General features: G+C 48.7%; 1 pseudogene; it reads right to left on the reverse strand.

The window, feature by feature from the left end:
- Positions 1-13,512, reverse strand: part of LOC108703348 — a 143,340-nt pseudogene that overhangs the window by 28,516 nt on the left and 101,312 nt on the right.

Raw genomic sequence — 13,512 nt, forward strand, 5'->3', positions numbered from 1 at the left:
CCAGGGGGAGTTTCCGAAGAAGTTGTTGCTGTGGAATTTTGTACTGCGTCATGTTCCCCGTCACTACCCTTATCAGTAAGGGTTAAGTTGGGGAGCGCGCGAAAGAGGCAAAGGAGGCGTGCCAGACCAAACAGAGGAGGTGCCTCCAGAGTCATGGCGAGGCACCCCAGTGAGGTTAGTGAGGTAAGCCCGTCAGGCTGGACAGTTTATGCGGGCGCTGCCCCTGTCCCAGAAGAGCCCGAGAGTGGGGGTGAAATTATGGTGTCGCCAACGCCCATGCTTTCAGTGGCGACAGTGCCGATTGCACCAGGGGGAGACGCAGATAGTGAGATTGTGTCAGAGCCTACTGCAGACTTCAGGCTTGAAGCTGTTGCTGTAGTTCCCAAGGTGGAAACACTGTAGCCTGAAGTGAATGCTGCAGTGGACGTGGTTACTGTCCCAGAGGAGAAAAGCCCCGAAGATAACCGGGAAGATACCTCCGTGATAGGCCCCAAAGAGAGCCTCTCAGCCAGTGAAATGCGGTTGAGGAATTCGGGACCTTGGGTGGATGTAACCCTTACTACTTACACGGCTCTTAACACACCGACTTGTGCTCCAATCCTAACTCAAGCTATTGATTGGCGCAAATTCTCATTTGGGCGAATTGGGTCCGTGTTGCCAGTGACGCCAACGTTCAGAGATCCCCCACTGTCTGAGAGTCAAGTGGAGAAAGAGCTGACTTCCCTCCAAGATGAGGATGATGACTGGAAGTCAGTGTCAGAGAATGCTGCACAAATTCGGTGCAAGTGTCAAAGATTGGTGGTTAGTGAACCAGTACAGTCTTGCAACCCCAAAGTGATGGTGCATGTAACTCCTAGTGAGCCAGGGGAAAGCACCCATGTATCTGAACTTTATCATCTTGAGTGGGGAAAGATATTTTTGGCTGGTGAAAAGGACTGGGTGGCGAATATCCCTAAACCCAAAGTGGATCCCACCATGGCGACTGCCCCAGGATGGGAGGAGTATGATGAAGAAAGGTGGGCCTGGTGGGGTTGTTTGTAACTGAATTTTAATGCTAATTTAATAAAACAATATTTTTTATGAAAACAAAAGCCTTGGGACAGTTATCTTTGGATAAAGGATTTTCTTATATATGATCGCCTGAGAACTGGGGCGAGTCCCTTAGGCTTAATTAAATGTAAATCAGATGTGGACTCCCAATTGATGTATAATATATGATGAGGAAAGCCCAGAGTTGGATGATCAACCTGCTCCCAAAGACTTTATGTCTCGCAGCTTCACTGCACCTCCCAAGATAGGTCCAGAGGAAGAGAAGCATTTCTGGGTCCTGACTGGATGAGCAGATCCCAACATTTTCAGGTCTGTTTCCCGAGTGCAAGGGTGATAAACTTTTGAGTTTACAGAAAATGGGGCTATTTTTGTCAAGGAATAGGTAGGGGGCGCTGTAGAGACTGAAGGGAAAGGGCGAGTCCTTGAGGCAGGAGCTGTATGTACCTAGGGAACACTTGAAGGGAATGCAGGAACAGGTTGATGAGGGCAAAGAGTCAGTCTGGATCAGGTGCAGAACAGGACGGAGAGGGCGAAGATCAGGACTGGACAAGGAAGGAAGAAGAGGGCGATGACTCAACAGGAACAGACTGGACGGGGCAGGAGTGGAACAGGAACAGACTGGAAGGGACAGGACGGTGCGGGCGTAGATCAGATCAAACTGGGGATAGAGTGCAGAAGGAGACTAGAGTGGATAGCAAGAGAGGACTGGAGCAAGATATAGCAAGAGAGGACTGGAGCAAGATATAGCAAGAGAGGACTGGAGCAAGATATAGCAAGAGAGGACTGGAGCAGGATATAGCAAGAGAGGACTGGAGCAGGAGATAGCAAGAGGAGACTGGAGCAGGATAGCAAGAGGAGACTGGAGCAGGATAGCAAGAGGAGACTGGAGCAGGATAGCAAGAGGAGACTGGAGCAGGATAGCAAGAGGAGACTGGAGCAGGATAGCAAGAGGAGACTGGAGCAGGATAGCAAGAGGAGACTGGAGCAGGATAGCAAGAGGAGACTGGAGCAGGATAGCAAGAGGAGACTGGAGCAGGATAGCAAGAGGAGACTGGAGCAGGATAGCAAGAGGAGACTGGAGCAGGATAGCAAGAGGAGACTGGAGCAGGATAGCAAGAGGAGACTGGAGCAGGATAGCAAGAGGAGACTGGAGCAGGATAGCAAGAGGAGACTGGAGCAGGATAGCAAGAGGAGACTGGAGCAGGATAGCAAGAGGAGACTGGAGCAGGATAGCAAGAGGAGACTGGAGCAGGATAGCAAGAGGAGACTGGAGCAGGATAGCAAGAGGAGACTGGAGCAGGATAGCAAGAGAGGGGTACAAGGCAGGGTCGGAAAGCAAGAATCAGGAATAGGCAAGACAAGATCAGTACAAGGTGAAGTCAGGGCAAGGTACAAGGTGGAACAGGAAGCAGAAGTCAGGAACAAGCAAGGCAGGATCGGCGCAAGGTCAAGGCTGGGAAGGTACAAGATAAGGTAAAGCAAGACAAGGACAGGCAGACAAGGCAAGGCAAGGCAAGGCAAGGCAAGGCAAGGCAGAATAACAAGGGAAAAAGGGGCAAGAGCTAGAACTACCTAGTTAGGGGCGCTGCCGCAGTACTAGGAAAACCATACAATGCTCTGGCAAGGAGTGGTCTAAGTGCTGCCCTTAAATAGGGAAGAGTCAGCCCTGATTGGCTGATTAAACTAGGCAGCAGCTGGGTTGGGGCTGTAGATGCCAAACAGGCGGCAGCTGAGCTGGGGCTGGAGAGGCCAATCAGGCGGCAGCTGGGCTGGGACTGCAGAGGCCAGGTTACACATAGCGAGCAACCCTACAGGCTGCTCACCTGGCCAAATGGTTAAGGTATCTAGCCTGAAACCCAAAGGTCCCAGGCTCGAATCCCAGCAATACCTGACAGTATCCCCCCCCCTCACAAGGCGACTCCCAGGCGCCACAGTGACCCAACATTTTCATGCGCCTGGGGAACTGGCAATGCTATGGGCAGAACTACCCACAAGGGTGCCCAACTAGGAGGTAATGCTATAGTATTAGCCACCCTGGAGCTCGGCAGAGCCACCCTGGCGGGTGCCCTGATGCTCGGCAGAGCCACCCTGGCGGGTGCCCTGATGCTCGGCAGAGCCACCCTGGCGGGTGCCCTAGGACTCGGAAGAGCCACCCTGGTGGGTGCCCTGGGACTTGGCAACAGTATAGGCAACTCCACCCTCGCGGGTGCCCTCCACATGAGTGCCTGGGTTTTGAACGTTATTTTAGGAGTTGGTACAGTCACTGTGTTAAGACACGGCAGAAGCCCCCCTTCTGGGGGCACAGGGCCAGGCACAAGCCCCCCTTCTGGGGGCACAGGGCCAGGCACAAGCCCCCCTTCTGGGGGCACAGGGCCAGGCACAAGCCCCCCTTCTGGGGGCACAGGGCCAGGCACAAGCCCCCCTTCTGGGGGCACAGGGCCAGGCACAAGCCCCCCTTCTGGGGGCACAGGGCCAGGCACAAGCCCCCCTTCTGGGGGCACAGGGCCAGGCACAAGCCCCCCTTCTGGGGCACAGGGCCAGGCACAAGCCCCCCTTCTGGGGGCACAGGGCCAGGCACAAGCCCCCCTTCTGGGGGCACAGGGCCAGGCACAAGCCCCCCTTCTGGGGGCACAGGGCCAGGCACAAGCCCCCCTTCTGGGGGCACAGGGCCAGGCACAAGCCCCCTTCTGGGGGCACAGGGCCAGGCACAAGCCCCCCTTCTGGGGGCACAGGGCCAGGCACAAGCCCCCCTTCTGGGGGCACAGGGCCAGGCACAAGCCCCCCTTCTGGGGGCACAGGGCCAGGCACAAGCCCCCCTTCTGGGGGCACAGGGCCAGGCACAAGCCCCCCTTCTGGGGGCACAGGGTCAGGCACAAGCCCCCCTTCTGGGGGCACAGGACAAGGCAGAAGCCCCACTTCTGGGGGCACAGGACAAGGCATGGGTACAGGAGGCAGCCGCTGGGGAGCCAGCACAAGTGCAGGAGGCAGCCAGTGGGGAGCCAGTCGCCAGGGAAGCCTAGCTGAAGCCATGGGCAGCGGAGGCTGCTGGGGAACTGGCTCTGGAGCTGAAGGCAATGGCGGCTGTAGGGAAGGCCCCACTGGAACTGTGGGCTGCCGATGCTGCTGGGTAGGCCCCACTGGAACTGTGGGCTGCCGATGCTGCTGGGTAGGCCCCTCTGGAGCTGTGGGCTGCCGATGCTGCTGGGTAGGCCCCTCTGGAGCTGTGGGCAGCCGAGGCTGCTGGGAAACCCCCTCTGGAGCTGTAGGCAGCTGAGGCTGCAGGGGAAGCAGTTGCTGAGGGGTAGCAGGCCCAGGAACTGCAGCAGACAGCGGAGGGGTAGCCGGCCCTGGAACTGGAGCAGACTGCGGAGGGATAGCCGGCCCTGGAACTGGAGCAGACTGCGGAGGGATAGCCGGCCCTGGAACTGGAGCAGACTGCGGAGGGATAGCCGGCCCTGGAACTGGAGCAGACTGCGGAGGGATAGCCGGCCCTGGAGCAGACTGCGGAGGGATAGCCGGCCCTGGAGCAGACTGCGGAGGGATAGCCGGCCCTGGAGCAGCCTGCGGAGGGATAGCCGGCCCTGGAGCAGACTGCGGAGGGATAGCCGGCCCTGGAACTGGAGCAGACTGCGGAGGGATAGCCGGCCCTGGAACTGGAGCAGACTGTGGAGGGATAGCCGGCCCTGGAACAGACTGCGGAGGGATAGCCGGCCCTGGAGCAGACTGCGGAGGGATAGCCGGCCCTGGAGCAGACTGTGGAGGGATAACCGGCCTGGGAACTGAGGCAAATTTATCTAGGAATGCCAACAGAAACTGAGCAGTATTGTAGATTAAAGGGGATTTACTGCTCAGTAGGTTCTCGGCCCAGGAACGAGCTTCACCTTCTAGCAGGAAGAAAATGATCTCCAAAACTTGCTCGGCTGGAGGAGCACTCAGAAAGTGTTCTTTCTCTGAAAGGAGCAGGACTTCCTCTAGAAAGATAGGAATTTTACTTGGGGAGCCATCACAGTATCTGCGTGTCAAAATAGAGTATTCAGTCTTTTTGGGAATCAGGTCAGAAGGCACAGGAACAGCCCTTGCAGACTCTTGTGGCCAGAGCATTCTGTCAAGGAATAGGTAGGGGGCGCTGTAGAGACTGAAGGGAAAGGGCGAGTCCTTGATGTAGGAGCTGTATGTGCCTAGGGAACACTTGAAGGGAATGCAGGAACAGGTTGATGAGGGCAAAGAGTCAGTCTGGATCAGGTGCAGAACAGGACGGAGAGGGCGAAGATCAGGACTGGACAAGGAAGGAAGAAGAGGGCAACGACTCAACAGGAACAGACTGGACGGGGCAGGAGTGGAACAGGAACAGACTGGAAGGGACAGGACGGTGCGGGCGTAGATCAGATCAAACTGGGGATAGAGTGCAGAAGGAGACTAGAGTGGATAGCAAGAGAGGACTGGAACAAGATATAGCAAGAGAGGACTGGAGCAAGATATAGCAAGAGAGGACTGGAGCAAGATATAGCAAGAGGAGACTGGAGCAGGATAGCAAGAGGAGACTGGAGCAGGATAGCAAGAGGAGACTGGAGCAGGATAGCAAGAGGAGACTGGAGCAGGATAGCAAGAGGAGACTGGAGCAGGATAGCAAGAGAGGGGTACAAGGCAGGGTCGGAAAGCAAGAATCAGGAATAGGCAAGACAAGATCAGTACAAGGTGGAACAGGAAGCAGAAGTCAGGAACATGCAAGGCAGGATCGGATCAAGGTCAAGGCTGGGAAGGTACAAGATAAGGTAAAGCAAGACAAGGACAGGCAGACAAGGCAAGGCAAGGCAAGGCAGAATAACAAGGGAAAAAGGGGCAAGAGCTAGAACTACCTAGTTAGGGGCGCTGCCACAGTACTAGGAAAACCATACAATGCTCTGGCAAGGAGTGGTCTAAGTGCTGCCCTTAAATAGGGAAGAGTCAGCCCTGATTGGCTGATTAAACTAGGCAGCAGCTGGGTTGGGGCTGTAGATACCAAGCAGGCTGCAGCTGAGCTGGGGCTGGAGAGGCCAATAAGGCGGCAGCTGGGCTGGGACTGCAGAGGCCAGGTTACACATAGCGAGCAACCCTACAGGCTGCTCACCTGGCCAAATGGTTAAGGTATCGAGCCAGAAACCCAGCAATACCTGACAATTTTATGCCCTATGCTCCTTTGTGGGTGTATGAGAGAGTGGCTGCTTCCTATGAGGATTGGCTCATCGACGAAATCCTGAGGAAAGAGAAAATGCACCACAGTTGTCTCACCAACCCAAATGAAGTGCGGCGAAAGCAGGATTGGGAGTACCTGCATTCTATTGAAAGAGAGTGGTGGTATGGCGTACCATTCTGAAAAATGCAGTCAAGAGTTCTGGGAAGTACAACCCCGCCAAATATTTCTCCCTGGAGGTCTATGTGGGAAATGGACAATGGGTGGACAAGCCTCACCCCAAGTATTACATCCCCTACGAGGACACCAAAGCTTGTTTCCTCCACATGATTTGAGGATCTGGAGAAATTGCTTTTTCCCTGATAATACTCCACTGGGAGTGATTTTGCAGTTGATTTGAACTGCCTATACCTGTCCCTTTAAAGTGACTTGACTTTCTCAAGGGAAGGATTTTCCTGTTTTCATACTAGTTGGATTTAAGTCTAAAGACCAATAACATTCCAGTTAACACCTACCCGTTGGTAGGTTCATCCCATTTCCCTTTACCCTCCTAAGTGCATATACAAAAGGACTGTGGGTTCGGGTTCTTATATGGACTGGAATGCTAAAGTATTTGAGGATAAACAGTATATCTAACTTGTGCCTTTCTTTTCAGAGATTCATTGACCAAGGGTACATGGACAGTACCCAAGAATGGTTATATATGGTGATGAATGTTATGGTGTTGCAACAATGATATGCAATGTGACGCTAATAAAGGCAAAGTTTAGTGACAGTCCACTGTTTTTCTATGCTGCTGTTAACCCCGAAGAGGTTATAAGGTAATGGCTATGTATCACTTTTTGGTAAAGTGTTTGGTTCAAAAAGGTTTCTAGCAAGATGCACCTTAACTGCTTGTGTCCTATAAAGAGGTTTCTAGCAAGATGTGCCTTAACTGCTTAATCTTAGGGTTAACCATTGCTCTCTGGTAGGCCTATGGAGAGGCTACTAAGGAAATGTTAACCATACAGTAAATGCAATACTTGTGTTATTGTTGCAATGTATGTTGGCTTTTAATTTGAATATGTTCCTTGCCGGTACGTAAGGAATTCACCAGGGGGAGAATGTAGGGATGTGTAAAATAGCCACCCCTAGTATTATTGTCAGGCAGTCCCTCCATGTTATGGACACCTAATTGGGTCCTAAAATACAGTTAGGAGGGGTACTGTTGACTCTTGCTACTTCTCACAGTGACCAGCAGATGGCACTGTGCTGGAGTATAAAAGGCTCTGAAGCCATGATTTCAGGGTCCATCTTCTGCTGGCTCTAGCCTGTGCAGGAGGCAGAGCTCGAGTGGAACCTAGACAGGTCAGGTCTAGTAAGAATAGGCTTCTCACCCTTATAGATCACTCTAGGAGTGATAGTCAGTCAGATTATTTAGCTGAGCAGTTTGAGGCTCCTACGAGGATTGTAGTGGGATTAAGATCCCAGGGTACTCATTGCCCAGAAGTAGGGACTAAGTGTACAGACCTAGAGTAGATAGATTCCCCTCAGGTTCCACTTAGGGAAAAGGCTGAAAACTGGGTGTACCTCCTCAAAGCTGCATGTATTCTTCCTATCTCTGAGGAGAATCATACTGACCAAAGGTGTACTGTATGAACCTGCAATGTTCCGATCTATGTACACTCCAATGAGGATTGTAAACTGTGCTCAATAAATCTGTTATTTGGTTAAGTTATAAGAACCACTGGCGCCCAATTCTTTGCACCCTGGATACAGTTACCGTTGCACTACACCTTGCTTCCACCTCGATGCCAAGGCTCACTCCCTAAGGTTTTAAGGGCTCATCCGGAGCATATGTACTGGGAGTGAAGCTTATAGTAGAGTAAGGTGCACTCAATTTACTATAGCGCTACATAATTAATCCTTGTTGGAAGAAAAAACAGCCTATTGGGTTTATTTAATGTTTATTTAATTTAATGTTTACATAATTTTCTACTAGTATGAAGATCCAAATTACGGAAAATCCATTATCCAGAAAACCAAAGGTCCCAAGCATTCTGTATAACAGATTCCATACCTATAAATAGATCCATACAAGCATGTATGTGTACCATGTACGTCTGATGCCAAGCTTTCTGTGCAGCCACATACTTGCATGAAGTTATATTGCACAATGGATCCATATGAGAGATTAGAATGTTTTGCCTTTAGATGACCTTTAGTAATAGGGGTGATTGTGAAATAAACCATTTTACAATATTCGTCATCAACAAGATTGAGGTTAGGTTTACGTCAAATAAACTTAGTTTTTAAAGCAAACACCAGTTACAAACCAAATCTAAATAGCACATCTAAAAAAATAAAGCTCATAAAACTACAGTAATTACCCCTTGTAAGTGGAGTGCTTGAGTGTATGGTTTCTCAGGACCACTTATATAGACAGCTATGTGGAGTCGCTAATGAGAATTGAACAGATATTATAAAGCAGAGGTTTAAGGATGGATTCTTTAGATAATATATGATTTATGTGCTGTAATAAATCTGCTTGCCAGAAATGTGAAGCAGCTCTGATATATTTGGACACTGTGGTCTAACTTAAGCTTTATTGTCTGTCCGTTGGTGGCAGACTTTCCTACGATGAAATCAGTTACCAAACAGCTTTAACAGCCTTTATATTAACTGTTAGTATGATGTGAATGGTGATATTCTTTGCAATTGGTCTTGTTTTTACATTTAATTAAAAAGTAACAATAACAATAAAACATTTTTTAAAAAATGCACAGCAATAGTTTTTTTGCTGCTAGGGTCAGTAACCCCATTTGAATGGTGAAAGGAAGCAGAAGAGGAAGGCAAACAACCAGAGCCGGACTGGGAGTAAAAAGCAGCCGGGCAAAAAAAATCAAAGCAGCTCACATGTAAACACACAATGCTCTTGTACTCAGCCTCACTTATATATTGGGTTAAAACGTATATATTGGTGTCCACGTCGGTCTATTCACCCTCCATGTATGCAAATGATCCTCAAAATAACTGTGATATACTGGCATAGATGCTATAATTCATCAGTGCATTTGCCTATATAAATGATACATATGAGTGACCTCCATTTTACAGCTGAAAGAGACAGAAGAAGCAAATAATTTAATACATTACAAAAAAATATGAACACTAGTTGAAAAGTTGCTAGAAATAGAAACATGTTTTACAAAACTATGAAACAAATACAAAAAAAAGCAGTAATTGAAGTTGTTATTGGGCATTCTATAACATACAAAAAGTTTTTGAGATGCTGGTCACCTGTCTCCTTCAATTTGCTCTTTCTTTTCTGTGCATTCTGTGCTTTTCCTTTCTTCTCTTTATTTCTCTTTGTGTTCCCTCATTAATCATATGCCTTGTTTAGCCTTGTTTTTCTTCCATTTTCTTTTAAAAATATACAACTTTATTCTCACCTACTTAAAGAGATACTGACACCAGGGCCGGATTTACCTTTTTGCCGCCCATAGGCCGCCTGGTTCCTAGCGCCCGCCCACCCCCCCTGTGAGTGCATGTGCCGGGTACCGGGTCCTAGTGCCTGGCGGTGAACGCACTCACATCCTCCCCCTTCGAGCGAATAGGAAGCTACTGAAATCTTCCTCCGTCACATTCCTAGCATGTGCGCCGCTTCCTCTGCCAAATCCAGCTGTATTAGGCGGAGTCGCGTCAGAGTCATTGCGCATCAGGTCCTAGTGCCTGCTGGTGCGCGAATGTGGTCACATCCTCCCATGCGAGTGTGCGGCTCCCAGTGCTACTCTAGCTGCGGCTGTGCGGCATGCCGCCCCTCAAATGTTGCCGCCCTAGGCCCGGGCCTTTGTGGCCTCGCCACAAATCCGGGCCTGACTGACACCAAAAATTAAACCTTTTTTTTACATCTATCATAACATTGTCTTTGCATGTGATCTATAATTTTGCCATAAAACTATTTGCAGATGCTTTTACATTACACATCTGATCCCCAGGTTCCTCTATGAGGGGGCTGCAATATTTGAGCTTCAGTAGTCTGTTAGCATTAGAAACTCTGACGAGTTGAGAAGGGACAGTAAGGTTGGCAAAACTGTCAGTAGCAAAAAACGATCAACATGAGCTATAGGTAATGTACATTAATATTTTGAAGAATGGTTTTTGGTGTCAGTATCACTTTAAATCCAATTTACCCCTTGCTGTCATTCTCCCTGCTAACTCAGTCAATAAAATATATTGGCCACAGCTTTAAAGCTGGTTAAATATATATTTTCTAAGGAGAAAACATCTTCCTTACAATGTGCTGTGTGTGCCCTGCAGCTGGAAAGTGAGTGCGACGTTCAAAGTTCATTACTCTGCAAAATGTCCATTACCACGGTACTGTGTAAGATGAGCAGCTCTACATTAGAAGATAAGATAATATATATTTAACGTGTTTTAAATGTAAATTACATTCTGTGGCCAGCGAATGTTATTTACTGAGTTAGGGAGAATGCTATTAAAATTAGGCAGCTGCTGTGAAAAGGTCCCCCTCCCATTCTGAGGCCTATGCACAGTCCCTATCGCTATGCAGATATTCAGCTGAATAGTGAGGCTGGGTCGCATGAAATAGGGTGCGGGAGCAAAGCGCTTAGGGGATTAGGCAAATCATAGATCATAGGAGGCTGAGAGATTAAAGGTATGTGGTGCCGCAGGCTGCAACCGACTAAAGTTTAACTGCACAAAGCAGCCCATTTAATCAGTAAGTAGAGTGGCCCTTCTGGGCATTTGCCCAAACAGACAGATTGCCAGTCTGGGCCTGCAAACAACTATAAAAAATTAGGACAATTTTAAAGGTTACTAAGAATAGCACATTCCATAGCATACTGAAAGTTAACCACAGGATGAACTACCCCTTTAAAATATGGTTTACTGATGTCTCTAAACAGCAAAACCAGAACAATTAAATTAATTACTCTCTTACATAACAAGCAAGTAGATCAATGCTAATTAGCCTTCTATGTGGATGGACAAATTAAAAGATGTCTTCCTTATGACAGTCAAAAGGATCACCCAAACACACCTTAAGATAAATGTAAAAGCTATAGAGACAACTCTAATACTGACAAGTCTGTTTTATTTAACCATACATATTCCCAACGTCTGTGCTACAATGGTGATTAAATTAAAAGTACAATGATGCTAACAGTGTTATAGGGGAAATTCAACTCCCAATGAGGATAATATCAGTGCTCAGAATAATAGCAGTGTGTTTAAAAAAGTGAATAGAGCTCAAAATCCTTATAATAGCTTTTATTTCCATAGACGCAAATGCATTGGGAACACTGCACATTCTATTCCAAATCAAAACATGAAGAACATTTTATCAAATTTGTGTTATTCCTTTACAGAAAGTGAAGAAAAGGGAATATTAGCAGTGTCTGCATTCTTCTTTACAAACTCAAACATTCAGTCTGCAAACTGAACAATGTTTCAAGAGTTTGCTTTCCTTTGAATCTCTAAACTAATATTTAGTTGTATAACCACGGTCTCTGAGAACTGCTGCACATCTGTGTTGCATGGAGTCAACCAGCTTCTGGCATTCTGCCTATTAGATTCCATAGTTCTGCATTTCTTGGTTTTGCCTCAGAAACAGCATTTTTGAGGTCACCCCAGAAGTTTTCTATTGGATTAAGTTTTGGGGATTGGGCTGGCCATTCCATAACGTCAATCTTGTTGGTCTGGAACCAAGATGTTGCTCGTTTACTGGTGAGTTTGGGGTCGTTGTATTGTCTTGACCTCTTCAAGTATTTTGATGTATTGAAACAAATCCATGATCCCTGGTATGCGATAAATAGGCCCAAGCCACCGATGTGGAGTTGTCCGACTGTATCTTTACTGTAGCTTGACCCATCAGGTCTTGCTGCCAGTGGAATCATCCTAGTCGAATCGCCCTGATCTCGAGCAAGTTAATCGGCAGTTGCTTTTCCAACTTCCATTTCCCTTGTGCGGACTTGCCCTCTGGAACTGCTCCCCAGCCAAATCCATTGTTAGTATGCGCCAGCAGGGTTCTCCCTAGGCATTTTCCCATGGTGAGGTGACTGGTTTTCAACCACCAGAGAAGGGAAGTCTGTGTTGGTTGAGATAATCTGATCTCCTGGAGGAGTGATTTCGGTTTCCAGGTGGTGAGTATGTTCCACTGGAGCTCCCTGAGGTGGAACTGGGCGAACGGTACTGCTTCTATGGTAAAGACCATGACTCCCAGTACTTTCATGCAAAATCTTGCCATGTGTCGTGGCTTCTGAAGTAGCGACTTCACTAGTGCATGGAGATGAAGTACCTTCTCCAGTGGGAGGGAGATACTCTGTGTCTGTGTGTTGAACTTCATGCCAAAAAAGTTCATGGATTGGCTGGGCTCTGGAGAGGACCCAGCCGAGTTCTTGTAGTTTGTCCATGGCCACCTCTAGTGACTGTCGCCTCCTGGAATGACGCCTTGATTACTAGGTCATCCAGGTAAGGAGTGATGGAGATACCCGCATCTAAGGGATTCCATTTTGAATTTTCGTGGACGAATGCATTTGTTCAGTTTCTTGAGGACCAGTATGGGGCGGACTGACCCATTCTTTTTGGAAAAGGTTCGAATAGTATCCTATTTCGGCTCTTGGGGGAGCCTGGACATGAAGAGCCGGTTTGGGGGAAAAGAGGAAGGTGGAGGGTCTCTAATACTGAAGAGGATGTTTTGAGGGTCTCTGTTTAGGATTGTCTAAGCGGGCAAGCAGGCAAGCAACTTGTCCAGAGACTGTGCCAACTTTGGTATCCCAGTGGCTAATTGGGATGCCCATTCTGGGGTGGAGTGCCCTCTGCGTGGAGAGACTTCCCTGCAGGTAGCTCGAGACTCCCTCTGGTTAGCCTGGTTCACCTGAGGTGGAGTAGTTTCTGAAGGTTCACCCTGTTGGTGAGGTTTACAATTAGTGCATAAAGGTTCTTTGTGCCCACCGGGCAAAGGTTTGCAGCATTTGGCACAAGCTAAAAATGTAACCAGCGCTAAAGGTGCTCCCAGCCGGCACTATGGGAGGTGCGCATTAGATTTCTCGGGAATGGCAGTCCTGTGCAGGTTAGGAACTAGGGGTAGTGCAAAGCTGCATGCACCTTCTCTGCCTCTCCTAACCCCTAGTCCAGTCACGCTCTGGCCGGCATGTACGTTTTTTGCACATACGCATGCTGTCCCTTTAGCGTTGCCCCTTTTTTTTGCGCATGCATGCACTCCGGTTGTTTTGTGCATGCACACGCACCACTGAGGGGGGCTCCAACCGGCGAGGCTGCCTAGGGTGCCT

Source organism: Xenopus laevis, chromosome 7S, assembly GCF_017654675.1.
Source record: "Xenopus laevis strain J_2021 chromosome 7S, Xenopus_laevis_v10.1, whole genome shotgun sequence".
Taxonomy (NCBI): Eukaryota; Metazoa; Chordata; class Amphibia; order Anura; family Pipidae; genus Xenopus; species Xenopus laevis.